Source organism: Zootoca vivipara, chromosome 9 (genome assembly GCF_963506605.1).
Source record: "Zootoca vivipara chromosome 9, rZooViv1.1, whole genome shotgun sequence".
NCBI classification, from domain to species: Eukaryota; Metazoa; Chordata; class Lepidosauria; order Squamata; family Lacertidae; genus Zootoca; species Zootoca vivipara.
This window is the reverse complement of record NC_083284.1, coordinates 25526973-25540954: the sequence shown is the minus strand read 5'-3', so window position 1 is coordinate 25540954 and position 13982 is coordinate 25526973. Positions and strand designations below refer to the sequence as shown.

General features: G+C 41.1%; 1 long non-coding RNA gene across 1 annotated transcript in view; it reads left to right on the top strand.

Annotated features, from left to right (window-relative positions):
• The first annotated feature begins 33 nt into the window (after positions 1 to 33).
• LOC132592627 (uncharacterized) overlaps positions 34 to 13982 on the top strand; it is a 33681-nt gene continuing 19732 nt past the window's right edge. The window contains exon 1 of the long non-coding RNA XR_009558123.1: positions 34 to 206. This is a non-coding gene — a long non-coding RNA (uncharacterized LOC132592627). The remainder of the gene's footprint in view (positions 207 to 13982) is intronic.

Here is a 13982-nt window from a genome sequence, read left to right as displayed (position 1 = left end):
TCCTCCTTTCAGCTTTTAGCTGTGGAGTGCTGCTATTGTTTTTTCTGCTTCACTGTCTTCCTTGCCCATTTCTGTAGGTTTGGAATGAGTAACACCTTAGCTTTGGAATGAGTAACAAAAGATGAAAAAGCAAATACAGTCAAACCTCGGTTCCTGAACGCCTCTGTTTTGGAACATTTTGGCTTCCAAACGCCAAAAACCCGGAAGTAAGTGTTCCGGTTTTCACACTTTTTTAAAAATCAAAAGGCTTTCGACGCGTGTCTCTCTTTTCCCCCCATTGAAATTGCTGGCAGCCCTTTGATTTTCGCTTTTCAAACGTTTCAGAAGTCGAATGGTCTTCTGGAATGGATTATGTTCGAAAATCGAGGTTCCACAAGGCATTCAGTTAAATGTAGCTAAGGCACCACAAATGCTTAATTACAGTCCTGTACTGGCTTAGCCACCCTGCCAACCTAGCAGTTCGAAAGCACATCAAAGTGCAAGTAGATAAATAGATCTACAGTGGGAAGGTAAACGGCGCTTCCGTGTGCTGCTCTGGTTCACCAGAAGCAGCTTTCTCATGCTGGCCACATGACCTGGAAGCTGTACGCCGGCTCCCTCGGCCAATAACGCGAGATGAACACCGCAACCCCAGAGTCGGTCACGACTGGACCTAATGGTCAGGGGTCCCTTTACCTTTACCTTTACTGGCTTAGCCACAGCTTCCCAAAACTAGCCTAACTCAGTCTACCAGTGTTGCCAAGTTATGAACTGCTTCTAATAAGATATTAATAAATTTATTTAAAAAGTTACAATGCAATCCACAACTCCATTAAACCAAATTGCTTTGATATTAAGCAATAAATTCCTGATCTCACAGCCATGTCAGCACTTCATGGCTGTTTATAAAGTCTGGGCTTGGTCCCTAAACCACGGTGAGTTGTTCAAGTTTATCCAACAGCATGCACCTGATCTGGTTTTATTTGGGCATGTTGAGCCAAGACTGTAGTCATAAAGTACAGTTACAAAGAAGTAAGCCTCATTGAAATCAATGAGACATGCTTTCAAGTAAGCATACTTAGGTTTGGCAGGAGCTGGGACAGAGCAATGGGAGCTCACTGCGTCACATGAATTCAAGCTGCTGACCTTATGATCTGCAAGCCCAAGAGGCTCGGTGATTTAGACCACAGTGCCACCTGTGTCCTTGGCAGTTCGAAAGCTTATCAGCATGAGTAGATAAATAGGTACCACTGCAGCAGGAAGGTAAACAGCGTTTCTGTGTGCTCTGGCTTCCGTCATGGTGTCCTGTTGCGCCAGAAGTGGTTTTGTGGTCACATGACTCACAAAGCTGTCTTCAGACAAATGCTGGTTCTCTTTGCCTGAAAGCAGACATGAGTCCTGCACCTCATAGTTGAATTTTACTGGACTTAACTGTCCAGGGGTCCTTTACCTTTACCTTTACCTTATTTAGGATTAGAATCTGTTTTAACAGCTAGATGGGCTCCTAGCTCTTTCTGTCCATTCTAGGGGTATGATAAGACAGACACTCAGTTTATTATTTGGTGTTATGCACAAGTAGGTACCAGCCTCAGGCTTGCAAGTTCCCTACTCATGTGCCATGATTTCTTCATTTCTCAGTTCTTGATGTTTGAAGTTTCAACTTAATAGTTGGTGGGTTCAGATGAAACAGCAAACTATTTGCCAAGAATCCAGAAGTAAGTTAAGAAATTGTGGAATGTAAAGGGAGAATGAGATAGCTCTTAAGCCCATAGTTTGTGCCAGTTTGTGTACAGAATGAGAAACCATGGTTTGACATCATTTCTGACTCATACCGGACTGTAGCACATGAAGGCTATAGCAAATGAGTGACAGCAGGGCAATCTCTTTTCTTTTCTTTTGCTTATGTTATTCTATTGTTCTGTAAAAGTCAACTCATTTTTTAACCTGGCAACCCAGCACAGAACACTATTTTAAAGGCATGTTTTCCCTCCACCAGGCATGAGCAGAGCATGTGTCTTGTCTGTGGAGGTGTCTGTCTGTTTGGTTGTAAATCTTTTTGGTTGCCTGGGCAAGATAAAGTGATTTTTTAAAAAAATAAAATAAAAATAAAATTGTGTAGAAATTTGGAATTTATACTTCAATAGCACATGAACACATTTTTTACAAGGAGGCAGCATAGAAGCAAACCATAATTGACATACGCTATATATTCCAAGGAGTCCCCAAAGAAAATTGAAGGGCAGAACGCCATCATACATTACCCAGCATGTGTCAAAACACTGGTTTTTTCAGAGTTTGCTTTCATGCACTGCTGCCTTTATTTTGTATATCTTCTGATTCAACATATCCACTGAGCATTTCAACTAAGAACATGGCAGCTTTGTGTGGCAGTACAGAAATCTGAACTAACAACACCACCTCGCTTCCAAAATTAGCTGGTATTAGATAAAAAGATATGTTCTCTACTGAACTTGAAATGAGATTGAAAACTACTAAGGCAAAAGGAATAGACTTTTTTTTAAAAGGACCTCACAATGCCAGGTGTTAGATTATAAATTATTTTGAACAGTTTCTAACAATAGCCTTGTTATAAATCTTAGTACCCTGCATATTGCAAAAGAAAGCATTTTTTTTAAAAAAATGTAATGCTCATTTGTGGGCAGAGTGACATCATTTTATTTATCATATAATAATGAATTTTGTCTGCAGTGTATGAGCGGGGAACAAAGACTTACATTTAAAGTGCTAGGTCTAAGCACATCATGATAGGCTGCTTATGGCAGTACCTTACAAAGGTTGCTTTGGATGATACATGTGGGTGCCAGAATACCTTATCAGAGCTTAAAGCTGTTTGATATTTTACTGGCAATATAATATTTTTGCCTGGAGTGAGGTGAAGTTGAGAGAACATTCTTAATCCAGTTGGTGTCCATTTTGCATGTCTTCATTGCTAAGTCTTGGTTTGTGGCCATTAGTACTAACATTCCCCTGGTTTCATATTTCATTGCCAAGAAAAGATGCCTGAGTAATTTATCCTTCAGGATCATAATTGGATTAAGAGAACACATCGTTTCCAGGATTCTCCACAGGCAATATCGGTATAAGACCTTTCTTTAATTACTGTAATCAGCATGCTCTTTACCTTGTGTTTGAACCAGGAGGTCACTGATCACTGTTTTGTAGGTTCAGAACGAAACATGGAGATCGGAAGAAGTCACACATGTTGGGTTCAGATGCTCTCCATGCAAAAAAATCCTAGTGGACATAGAACCAGGTCAGACTATTTGACCATCTACCCAAGTATCTATAACTGGCAAGAGCTCTCCACGGTGTCATGGAGAAACCATATCAACAGCTATCTAATACTTTTAACTGGGGATGGCAAGGCTTGCTCAATAGAACCTTCTGCTTACAAAGGATGTGCTCTACCCCTGAGCTTTCATCCCTCTGCATGGAGTTTCCATGCTTTTTGGAGCACACATGAAATGGTTAGTCCCTTAACTCTCATATTAAAAATGAATTGATCTTACAATGACCAGCTAGAATAGGGACATATCAGGGTGGTGCAGGAAGGAGCCAAATTGTAACATTAAAAAAATGACAAGTGTAGAAAAGCCATGACCTAATCAAACAGAGGCAGCTTTCTTATTTGGCTATGAGTCATCAAATGTTGGAACAATAAAGTATTGAGAGATCATGTGATACATGTCCAAACCAATTCACTATGTAATGGCATGCTGATTAATTTGATGTAATCTGCGAACTTGGCTTCCATTCTTTGACTTGTCCTGATTCTACACTACAGTCTTTTGTAAGAATTACTGTTCACTTCCCCCCATTGTCCATCTAGTCCTTCCCTCTGCTTCCCGGTTTTATTTACCCATTATTTTCCTAGTGTGCCTTGTTGTTTAGTCGTTTAGTCGTGTCCGACTCTTCGTGACCCCATGGACCATAGCACGCCAGGCACTCCTGTCTTGCACTGCCTCCTGCAGTTTGGTCAAACTCATGTTCGTAGCTTCGAGAACACTGTCCAACCATCTTGTCCTCTGTCGTCCCCTTCTCCTAGTGCCCTCAATCTTTCCCAACATCAGGGTCTTTTCCAAGGATTCTTCTCTTCTCATGAGGTGGCCAAAGTATTGGAGCCTCAGCTTCACGATCTGTCCTTCCAGGGAGCACTCAGGGCTGATTTCCTTAAGAATGGATAGGTTTGATCTTCTAGCAGTCCATGGGACTCTCAAGAGTCTCCTCCAGCACCATAATTCAAAAGCATCAATTCTTCGACGATCAGCCTTCTTTATGGTCCAGCTCTCACTTCCATACATCACTACTGGGAAAACCATAGCTTTAACTATACGGACCTTTGTCGGCAAAGTGATGTCTCTGCTTTTTAAGATGCTGTCTAGGTTTGTCATTGCTTTTCTCCCAAGAAGCAGGCGTCTTTTAATTTCGTGACTGCTGTCACCATCTGCAGTGATCAAGGAGCCCAAGAAAGTAAAATCTCTCACTGCCTCCATTTCTTCCCCTTCTATTTGCCAGGAGGTGATGGGACCAGTGGCCATGATCTTGGTTTTTTTGATGTTGAGCTTCAGACCATATTTTGCGCTCTCCTCTTTCACCCTCATTAAAAGGTTCTTTAATTCCTCCTCGCTTTCTGCCATCAAGGTTGTGTCATCTGCATATCTGAGGTTGTTGATATTTCTTCCGGCAATCTTAATTCCGGCTTGGGATTCATCTAGTCCAGCCTTTCGCATGATGAATTCTGCATATAAGTTAAATAAGCAGGGAGACAATATACAACCTTGTCGTACTCCTTTCCCAATTTTGAACCAATCAGTTGTTCCATATCCAGTTCTAACTGTAGCTTCTTGTCCCACATAGAGATTTCTCAGGAGACAGATGAGGTGATCAGGCACTCCCATTTCTTTAAGAACTTGCCATAGTTTGCTGTGGTCGACACAGTCAAAGGCTTTTGCATAGTCAATGAAGCAGAAGTAGACGTTTTTCTGGAACTCTCTAGCTTTCTCCATAATCCAGCGCATGTTTGCTATTTGGTCTCTGGTTCCTCTGCCCTTTCGAAATCCAGCTTGCACTTCTGGGAGTTCTCGGTCCACATACTGCCTAAGCCTGCCTTGTAGAATTTTAAGCATAACCTTGCTAGCGTGTGAAATGAGCGCAATTGTGCGGTAGTTGGAGCATTCTTTGGCACTCCCCTTCTTTGGAATTGGGATGTAGACTGATCTTCTCCAATCCTCTGGCCATTGCTGAGTTTTCCAAACTTGCTGGCATATTGGGTGTAGCACCTTAACAGCATCATCTTTTAAAATTTTAAATAGTTCAGCTGGAATATTTATTTAGTAGGCCTAGTGTGCCTACTAAATGTTAATTCAATGCCAGGTCATGTTAGAGTGGTGACCATCTGAAATACCCAATTTTGAAAATGTTTCCCTAGTTATAATTTTCCTTATTTTGTATATATGTTTAGTACATAGCTTGTATAGATTAAACAAGACACATCTGGCTTCTTTTGCAATTAGTTTGATGTCAACCCAATTTTCAGTAGATAGATTGGACTACAAAGGTGTTTACAAGCAAATCCCATGTACACCATGTTGACTTCCATGGTAGAAGAAAGGTAGGATATTAATATACTAAATAAATAAGTTGTTTTGAAAAAGACACCTGACTAGCAGGATCTAGACTGCCAAACTGATATTTCCACTGAATGCCCTCAACTTTTCTCAACAGTTCATTGTTTCAAAGGAATGTCTTATCTGAGGGAGGTCAAACAGGTAGTTTGTAGCAATGTTGGAGCAAGTAACACTTCATTAATTTAGAGTCATTGCACATAAATCACAAGGAATTCTATTATGCTGATCTAAAGTACAGTGGAACCTTGGGTTGTGGACGTAATCTGTGACGGAGGCACGTCCACAACCTGGAGCGTTCGTAACCCGCAGTGCCGCGTCTGTGCATGTGCGTGATGCAATTTGGCGCTTCTGCACATGCACGATTTAGCACTTCTGCACATGCACAGTGCTAAATCCCGCGGTATGCAACCTGAAAACGTGTAACCCAAAGCGTCTGTAACCTGAGGTACCACTGTACTTCATTTTTGATTTTAAGTTGGCTTGCCATTCCACCCTCCCCCCATCCCTAAGCCTGTGCTTTAAAATATGTCTCTGGTTTCTGGTTCACTAATGTTTCAAAATGAGACTTTGTGAACTGATATTTACAGTGCCTCAGTGTTCTATGCAGCCAAAGAAGCTCTATACAGTCAGCAAAAACAAGACCTGGAGCTGACTGTAACTCAGATCATCAGCTTCTTATAGCAAAATTCCAGCATAAACTGAAGAAAGTAGGAAAAACCACTGGGCCAGTAAGATACAATCTAAATCAAATCCCTTATGAATACACAGTGGAAGTGAGGAACAGATTTAAGGATTTAGATTTGGTGGACAGAGTGCCTGAAGAACTATGGATGGAGGCTCGTAACATTATACATTATACAGGAGGCAGCAACGAAAACCATTCCAAGGAAAAGGAAATGCAAGAAAGCAAAATGGCTGTCCAACGAGGCCTTACAAATAGCGGGGGAGAGGAGGCAAGCAAAATGCAAGGGAGATAGGGAAAGATACAGGAAGCTGAATGCAGATTTCCAAAAAACAGCAAGGAGAGACAAGAGGGCCTTCTTAAACGAGCAATGCAAAGAAATAGAGGAAAACAATAGAATGGGGTAAACCAGAGATCTGTACAAGAAAATTGGAGATATGAAAGGAACATTTCGTACAAAGATTACCATAATAAAGGACAAAAGTGGTAAGGACCTAACAGAAGCAGAAGACATCAAGAAGAGGTGGCAAGAATGCACAGAGGAATTATACCAGAAAGATATGGAGGTCTCGTACACCCCAGGTAGTGTGGTTGCTGACCTTGAGCCAGACATCTTGGAGAATGAAGTCAAATGGGCCTTAGAAAGCACTGCTAATAACAAGGCCAGTGGAAGTGATGATATTCCAGCTGAACTATTTAAAATTTTAAAAGATGATGCTGTTACGGTGCTACACCCAATATGCCAGCAAGTTTGGAAAACTCAGCAATGGCCAGAGGATTGGAGAAGATCAGTCTACATCCCAATTCCAAAGAAGGGCAGTGCCAAAGAATGCTCCAACTACCGCACAATTGCGCTCATTTCACACGCTAGCAAGGTTATGCTTAAAATTCTACAAGGCAGGCTTAGGCAGTATGTGGACCGAGAACTCCCAGAAGTGCAAGCTGGATTTCGAAGGGGCAGAGGAACCAGAGACCAAATAGCAAACATGTGCTGGATTATGGAGAAAACTAGAGAGTTCCAGAAAAATGTCTACTTCTGCTTCATTGACTATGCAAAAGCCTTTGACTGTGTTGACCACAGCAAACTATGGCAAGTTCTTAAAGAAATGGGAGTGCCTGGTCACCTCATCTGTCTCCTGAGAAATCTCTTTTTAAAAAAATAATAATAATTTTTATTAGTTTTTATACAAAGAAGACAAACATAACATAGAATGTAGACTCTGTCCCTTCAATTTCCCTCCACCCACAAGACCACTTCCGCCACCAGTAGTACCCGTGAGCATTGGGAACCAAAGGGGTCCCTTTTTGGCTGGGTTTGACCTCCCCCCTCCTTCCTCCCCCCTCCCCCCCTCCCTGCCACTGAGAGGACAGGGATGGAGGTTCTCTGAGGCTTGGTTTTCCCCCAGTTGATTCTTCAGCATAACAATCCAGTTTAACAAAAAACAACAAGAAAAAAACAAGAAAAAAGAAAAAAAAGAAAAAAGGAAAGGAAAAAAGAACTATAAATTCCCAAATCTTAATTTCTTAACATTGTAATTGTGACTTCCTCAAATCTCTTCCTCCTGGTTTTCCTAACTTCTCTAATTAATTATGTGTCGACCACAGCAAACTTTGGCAAGTTCTTAAAGAAATGGGAGTGCCTGATCACCTCATCTGTCTCCTGAGAAATCTCTATGTGGGACAAGAAGCTACAGTTAGAACTGGATATGGAACAACTGATTGGTTCAAAATTGGAAAAGGAGTACGACAAGGTTGTATATTGTCGTATATTGTCTCCCTGCTTATTCAACTTATAAAGGACAAAAGGAAAAAAGAACTATAAATTCCCAAATCTTAATTTCTTAACATTGTAATTGTGACTTCCTCAAATCTCTTCCTCCTGGTTTTCCTAACTTCTCTAATTAATTATGTGTCGACCACAGCAAACTTTGGCAAGTTCTTAAAGAAATGGGAGTGCCTGATCACCTCATCTGTCTCCTGAGAAATCTCTATGTGGGACAAGAAGCTACAGTTAGAACTGGATATGGAACAACTGATTGGTTCAAAATTGGAAAAGGAGTACGACAAGGTTGTATATTGTCTCCCTGCTTATTCAACTTATATGCAGAATTCATCATGCGAAAGGCTGGACTAGATGAATCCCAAGCCGGAATTAAGATTGCCAGAAGAAATACCAACAACCTCAGATATGCAGATGACACAACCTTGATGGCAGAAAGTGAGGAGGAATTAAAGAACCTTTTAATGAGGGTAAAAGAGAAGAGCGCAAAATATGGTCTGAAGCTCAACATCAAAAAAACCAAGATCATGGCCACTGGTCCCATCACCTCCTGGCAAATAGAAGGGGAAGAAATGGAGGCAGTGAGAGATTTTACTTTCTTGGGCTCCTTGATCACTGCAGATGGTGACAGCAGTCACGAAATTAAAAGACGCCTGCTTCTTGGGAGAAAAGCAATGACAAACCTAGACAGCATCTTAAAAAGCAGAGACATCACCTTGCCGACAAAGATCCGTATAGTTAAAGCTATGGTTTTCCCAGTAGTGATGTATGGAAGTGAGAGCTGGACCATAAAGAAGGCTGATCGCCGAAGAATTGATGCTTTTGAATTATGGTGCTGAAGGAGACTCTTGAGAGTCCCATGGACTGCAAGAAGATCAAACCTATCCATTCTTAAGGAAATCAGCCCTGAGTGCTCACTGGAAGGACAGATCGTGAAGCTGAGGCTCCAATACTTTGGCCACCTCATGAGAAGAGAAGACTCCCTGGAAAAGACCCTGATGTTGGGAAAGATTGAGGGCACTTGGAGAAGGGGACGACAGAGGATGAGATGGTTGGACAGTGTTCTCGAAGCTACGAACATGAGTTTGACCAAATTGCGGGAGGCAGTGGAAGACAGGAGTGCCTGGCGTGCTATGGTCCATGGGGTCACAAAGAGTCGGACACGACTAAACGACTAAACAACAACAGTGTTCTACGTAAAATTATTATTTTGTTTAGAGTAAGTGTTGTCTGCTATTGTTCTATATAAAATTATTATTTTGTGTAAAGTAAGTGTTCTGAGCCAAATGAATGAAGAAGAAAAAAACCACTGAGAAATCTTACATTCCACACCTCAAATCTTAGATAATAATTAAGTGCATCTGTGTCACCCTCCCTTTATTGTCCTCTACACAATACTGTACATTTAAGTGTACTTTAAAAATAATCTTTGGGTTCCAAGACAAATGTGTGCACTGTAAAACTTCTGAATGCAGTCATATTTATCTTTATTCTTAATAAAAGAAACATAAAGGCAGCTGGTACCATTTTGTAGGATGCATTTATAACAGCATGTGTGTATTGTCTTCTTACTGAGTTCAGGCAAACTAGTAAGAGCAGAGTTGAACCCAAACCTCTTCCTCTCCATTGAATGGCTGCCAGATTGCTCCAGGCCAAACTTTCCCAACCTGGTACCCTCAAATATTTTTGACTATAACAACAATCAGCTCCAGCCAGCACAGCCAGATTGGGACATGATGCTCCAGTCTATTTCTTAGGATGCACACCCTAGGGAGCCATTGGCATGCCAGGCTGTGAAGTAAGAGTGAAACACATGACACTAGATTTCACAGTGTCCAGAAAGATGAAGTCTTCCCTTCAGAATGCAAAGACACACTGCACTACTGAAAAGCACTTTGCTCTTAGGTTCCTTTTTGAACTTTCTCCTTAAAGGGATAACCCTGAATCTTTCACTTGTGGTTGAGCAAACATGTTACAAGAAAGAAGATTCAGACTGAACATCAGGAAGGACGTTCTGACAGTGGAATGGACTCCCTTGGGAGGTTGTGGGCTCTTCTTCTTTGGAGAAAGCAAACATGCATACCATAAACATTTTATTTTTTCCATGAATTTTCCTTGATGGCAAATCAGCTGAAGTTCTTCACGAAAAGAGGATTAACCAAGCAAGTCATGACTATAAAGTCAAAGCAGTTCAAGGTCAGGGTCCAGTTGGTTCATGGACAAAGCCAAGCCAAGGCAAGAGGCAAGTCGGGGGCAGTTCTTGCTCAGATTTAGGGTAGGCAGGACATCAAGCTAGCGGGCAGCGCACAGTACTGATACATAGACATTGTACCAGAAGCTTTTCCACCCTGGCACTTGTGGCTTTTAGCTGGAGCTGCTGGAGCTGGTCCACAATCTCAGCTAACTCCCATCCATTCTATCCAGAGAGGTATTCTTAAGTAGAAGGTCTTATTTCTGAGGAAACCTTTACTCCTAAGGAATCATTGCTTGAAGTCAGGCACTTCCCTGGTTGGGCTGGGTTTGCTTCTAGTGTTTGAGGCATCACCTCTTTTTGGGGCTTGGGGCACATTCATCCTTGACGTCAGAACTCCCTCTGGGTGCAGATAGACCCTCCTCAGGCTTGTCGCAGAATCCTGGCTCCCCATCTCTGAATGGAATGTGACCCAGGGCTTGATGCTAAGGCCTCTTGGTCATCCTCTGTTGAAGATTCCTTTGGCCAAGACAAGACAGATAGACAATTATAACTATGTATGATTAACCTTCAGTTTTGAAACATCACATATGTGTGTAGTTAACATTTGCTTTTATAGGGTATTCCCCTATAACCCTTGCTAGAATAATTGAAATGTAACTTATGCATAAAGGAAATATATAGAAAAAGGAATGTACAATATGCACTTCAGAATATACATTTTACAGCTTCATATAACATTTTCTGTTTTTAGTGGGGGTTACTGTGAAGATCTGAAAAAGCTGGATTCATCTATGGTGAAAACACATCAATATTTGTTTTGTTTCACAGCAGTAATATAAATATTATATATCTATAATGTGTCATTTAAGAATTGTTCAGCTAGCCTTAGCTCATAACGAAGTCAGTGAAACAAGAACAGTGCAGAGATAATGATCCTAATTGCTGGGCTTAGATGCTACTAGAAGCATTATAAACCTTATGTCCATAAGAGTTTTGATTTTCCACGGGGACACACTAATGCATTTTACAGGAAAGCTAATGCAAGGAGTACTTGACCTCATAGCTTCAAAGATCTAAACACAAGCAGCTTTGTTACTGTTTTAAACTGACAAAAATGAGAACTGAGCATTGGGTCCAGTTCTACAACTTTAATGTGAACTGGGTGCAACTAAAATCTGCTTCAGAGTAAAATGCATATAAAATGGTTTCAGTCTGGCGAGTGGTTCTTTAAACTTCTTCATCGTTTGCCCCTCACTTACAGAATAAATACCGGAAGAAGGGTTTTTGTTTTGGTTTTTTTTAAAGAAAGGGAGTTGCCTGCCTGGGGGGAAACAGGATTATGTGCTTGCTTACCACAAAGCCACAAAAAACGGTAACAACTGTTCATAATGGGCTTTGATAACACCCACCAGTATTACATACCTGCTAACTTCTAAAAATCCATTGGCATTTCTTCAGATCAACTTGCTTAATGTGTACTAGGAGAACACCCACAAACAAACACACAGGATATGCTTCATATGTTCATACTGAGGCTGAATAATTTTCAGCCTAATTTCAAAGCCAAGCCTTACTCCATATGATACAATAAATTAATTAAAAAACAAAAAGTAATTTTGTCTCACCACGTCTGTGTGTGTGTGTTCTGGGTTCTTTCTGGAAGAGAGGGGAATCCAGGTCAGAGGCCATTCCTGGTTTCTCTCAGGAGGACCACATGGGGATGGGATGGATTTCCTGGCATTCTTGAAGACCTGGCTCTTCTTACTCTTGAAATTAAGTATTTAATGCCACCCAAGCTATAATCCCCCTCCCATTCTTGTACATCAGCCTTCCAAGTGGGCAGTGACCTACAGCAAGTTAATTATGAGCTCAAATGACAGTCTATGCTTGAAGCTTCCGTACCAATGAGCAGAATTTTCTTCACAGAGTCAAAACAGATTTGGAAATACATTTATCACTAAGTCCACAGACACCGCCAGACTTTCATGCACATCAACTGGAGAATTTAAAACTTGGCCAAAGGATACATTCATTATTTTTTTGGCCAGAGCTAGAGAAAATTATTTAATCCCGACATGCTTTCCACTGCTAGAGCCCACATTTTCTTAAATCCTGTAAAACTTTTTCCTGCAAAAAAATTCCTGTAAAAGTTAAATGTTCACTTCCTTGTGCGTGGGACTAAAATTTATGCCTCAGAGTATTTGGAAAGTAGGTCAAGACCCTGAAGTGGATAAAACACTAGGGCTCATGCCTATGAAACTTTAAGCCAGCCTCAGGGACTGGTCACTAGTAAAATACACCTGCTTAAGTGTGCAGAAATGCCATTAAACTATCAGTACAGTATTGCTGTTCACAAATCTTACTTGCCTTAAGTCCAAAAAAGCCATGAAATGGAAGCAGGAGAGACTTAGCCACCTAACAGCTTACATGGATCTTTCTTTTCTACTGGCACTCACTATAATATAACTGAAAGATATAACAGAACTATGATATAGTAAATAATAAACAAAAGTTTCACCACCCACCACATATCTGTTAACTAAATATCATCTAGGGGAATTATCATCGTGTAAGTTAACATGAATGTTACTCTCTTAATTGTAGTGCAAGGCTGCCAACTCTTTTGGATGAGTGGGCATATCTGGAATTTTGAGAAAGTGCCCCGGGTGCAAGTCACAAAATGGCTCCAGTGAAGGCATCACAAAATAAAAAAACGGTGCTGGGTGGGATGGGTATAACACAAAATGGCTGCCACATCTAAAAGAGCAGAAAAAGAGAAGACCACAAAAATGATGCAGGCATCCTCCTCCCCAACAATCAGTTGTTCCATCAAGGGGGGAAAGGCACCTGAAGTTCTTTGCGCCTCTCATCTATTCAGAGTGGATGGGAGGGTGTGTGTCCAATCCTGCTATCAAATTAAATGTGTGTATATTTAAGGGGTATGTTGAACGTAGCTGAACCAGTGCAAACAGGAACTGAGCAGGAAAAGTAAACTTTCTATCCCCTACCATGGATTTTTGAAGGGATATTTACCGTACTCTCATAGGCACCATAGGTAATACTGGCAGCACATTGCCATAATGCATTTATAGTAGATGGTGTGCTCCGGTGAATAATGTTCTCACCTATGGTACAATGTTTGGCTTGGACTGAGATGTAGATTCAAATCCTCTCTTAGCCATGACGTTTCACTATCTGGCGTTTGTAGCATCACTTTCTCAGTCCCACCCACCCAATGGCATCACTGAGAGTAGGCTTGTCAACTGGTCAGGAGAGATTGCTGACCCTGTGCCTTTAATGTAAGTATAATATGAAGAGATCAGTAGGTAAAGAAACACGGTCACCACAGATAAAACTGCCTTTTTCTCCATCTGCTGCTTAAGAGTGTTTGCACAGTAGGAACAAGGGTGCTTGGGAGGAAAAGGCAGTGTAGATGGAATTCAAGGACTTTACCAGGCTGCAGAATGGAATGTAAAAGTGGCAATGATGTATAAAGGAATATGGAAACCTTACACAGAGGTTTGTCAGTACAAACTACATCAAAAGTGCAGACTGCATCAATTTGCAAGCATCCCCAGCCCAGTATGTTCATTGGTCCTTTTAATACAGTAGTTGAGTGAGCACTTTATTGAGAATACAATAAAATTATTTTTTAAAACACTCACGTTTCTTCCTGGTTGCTACATAAATTTGGAACCA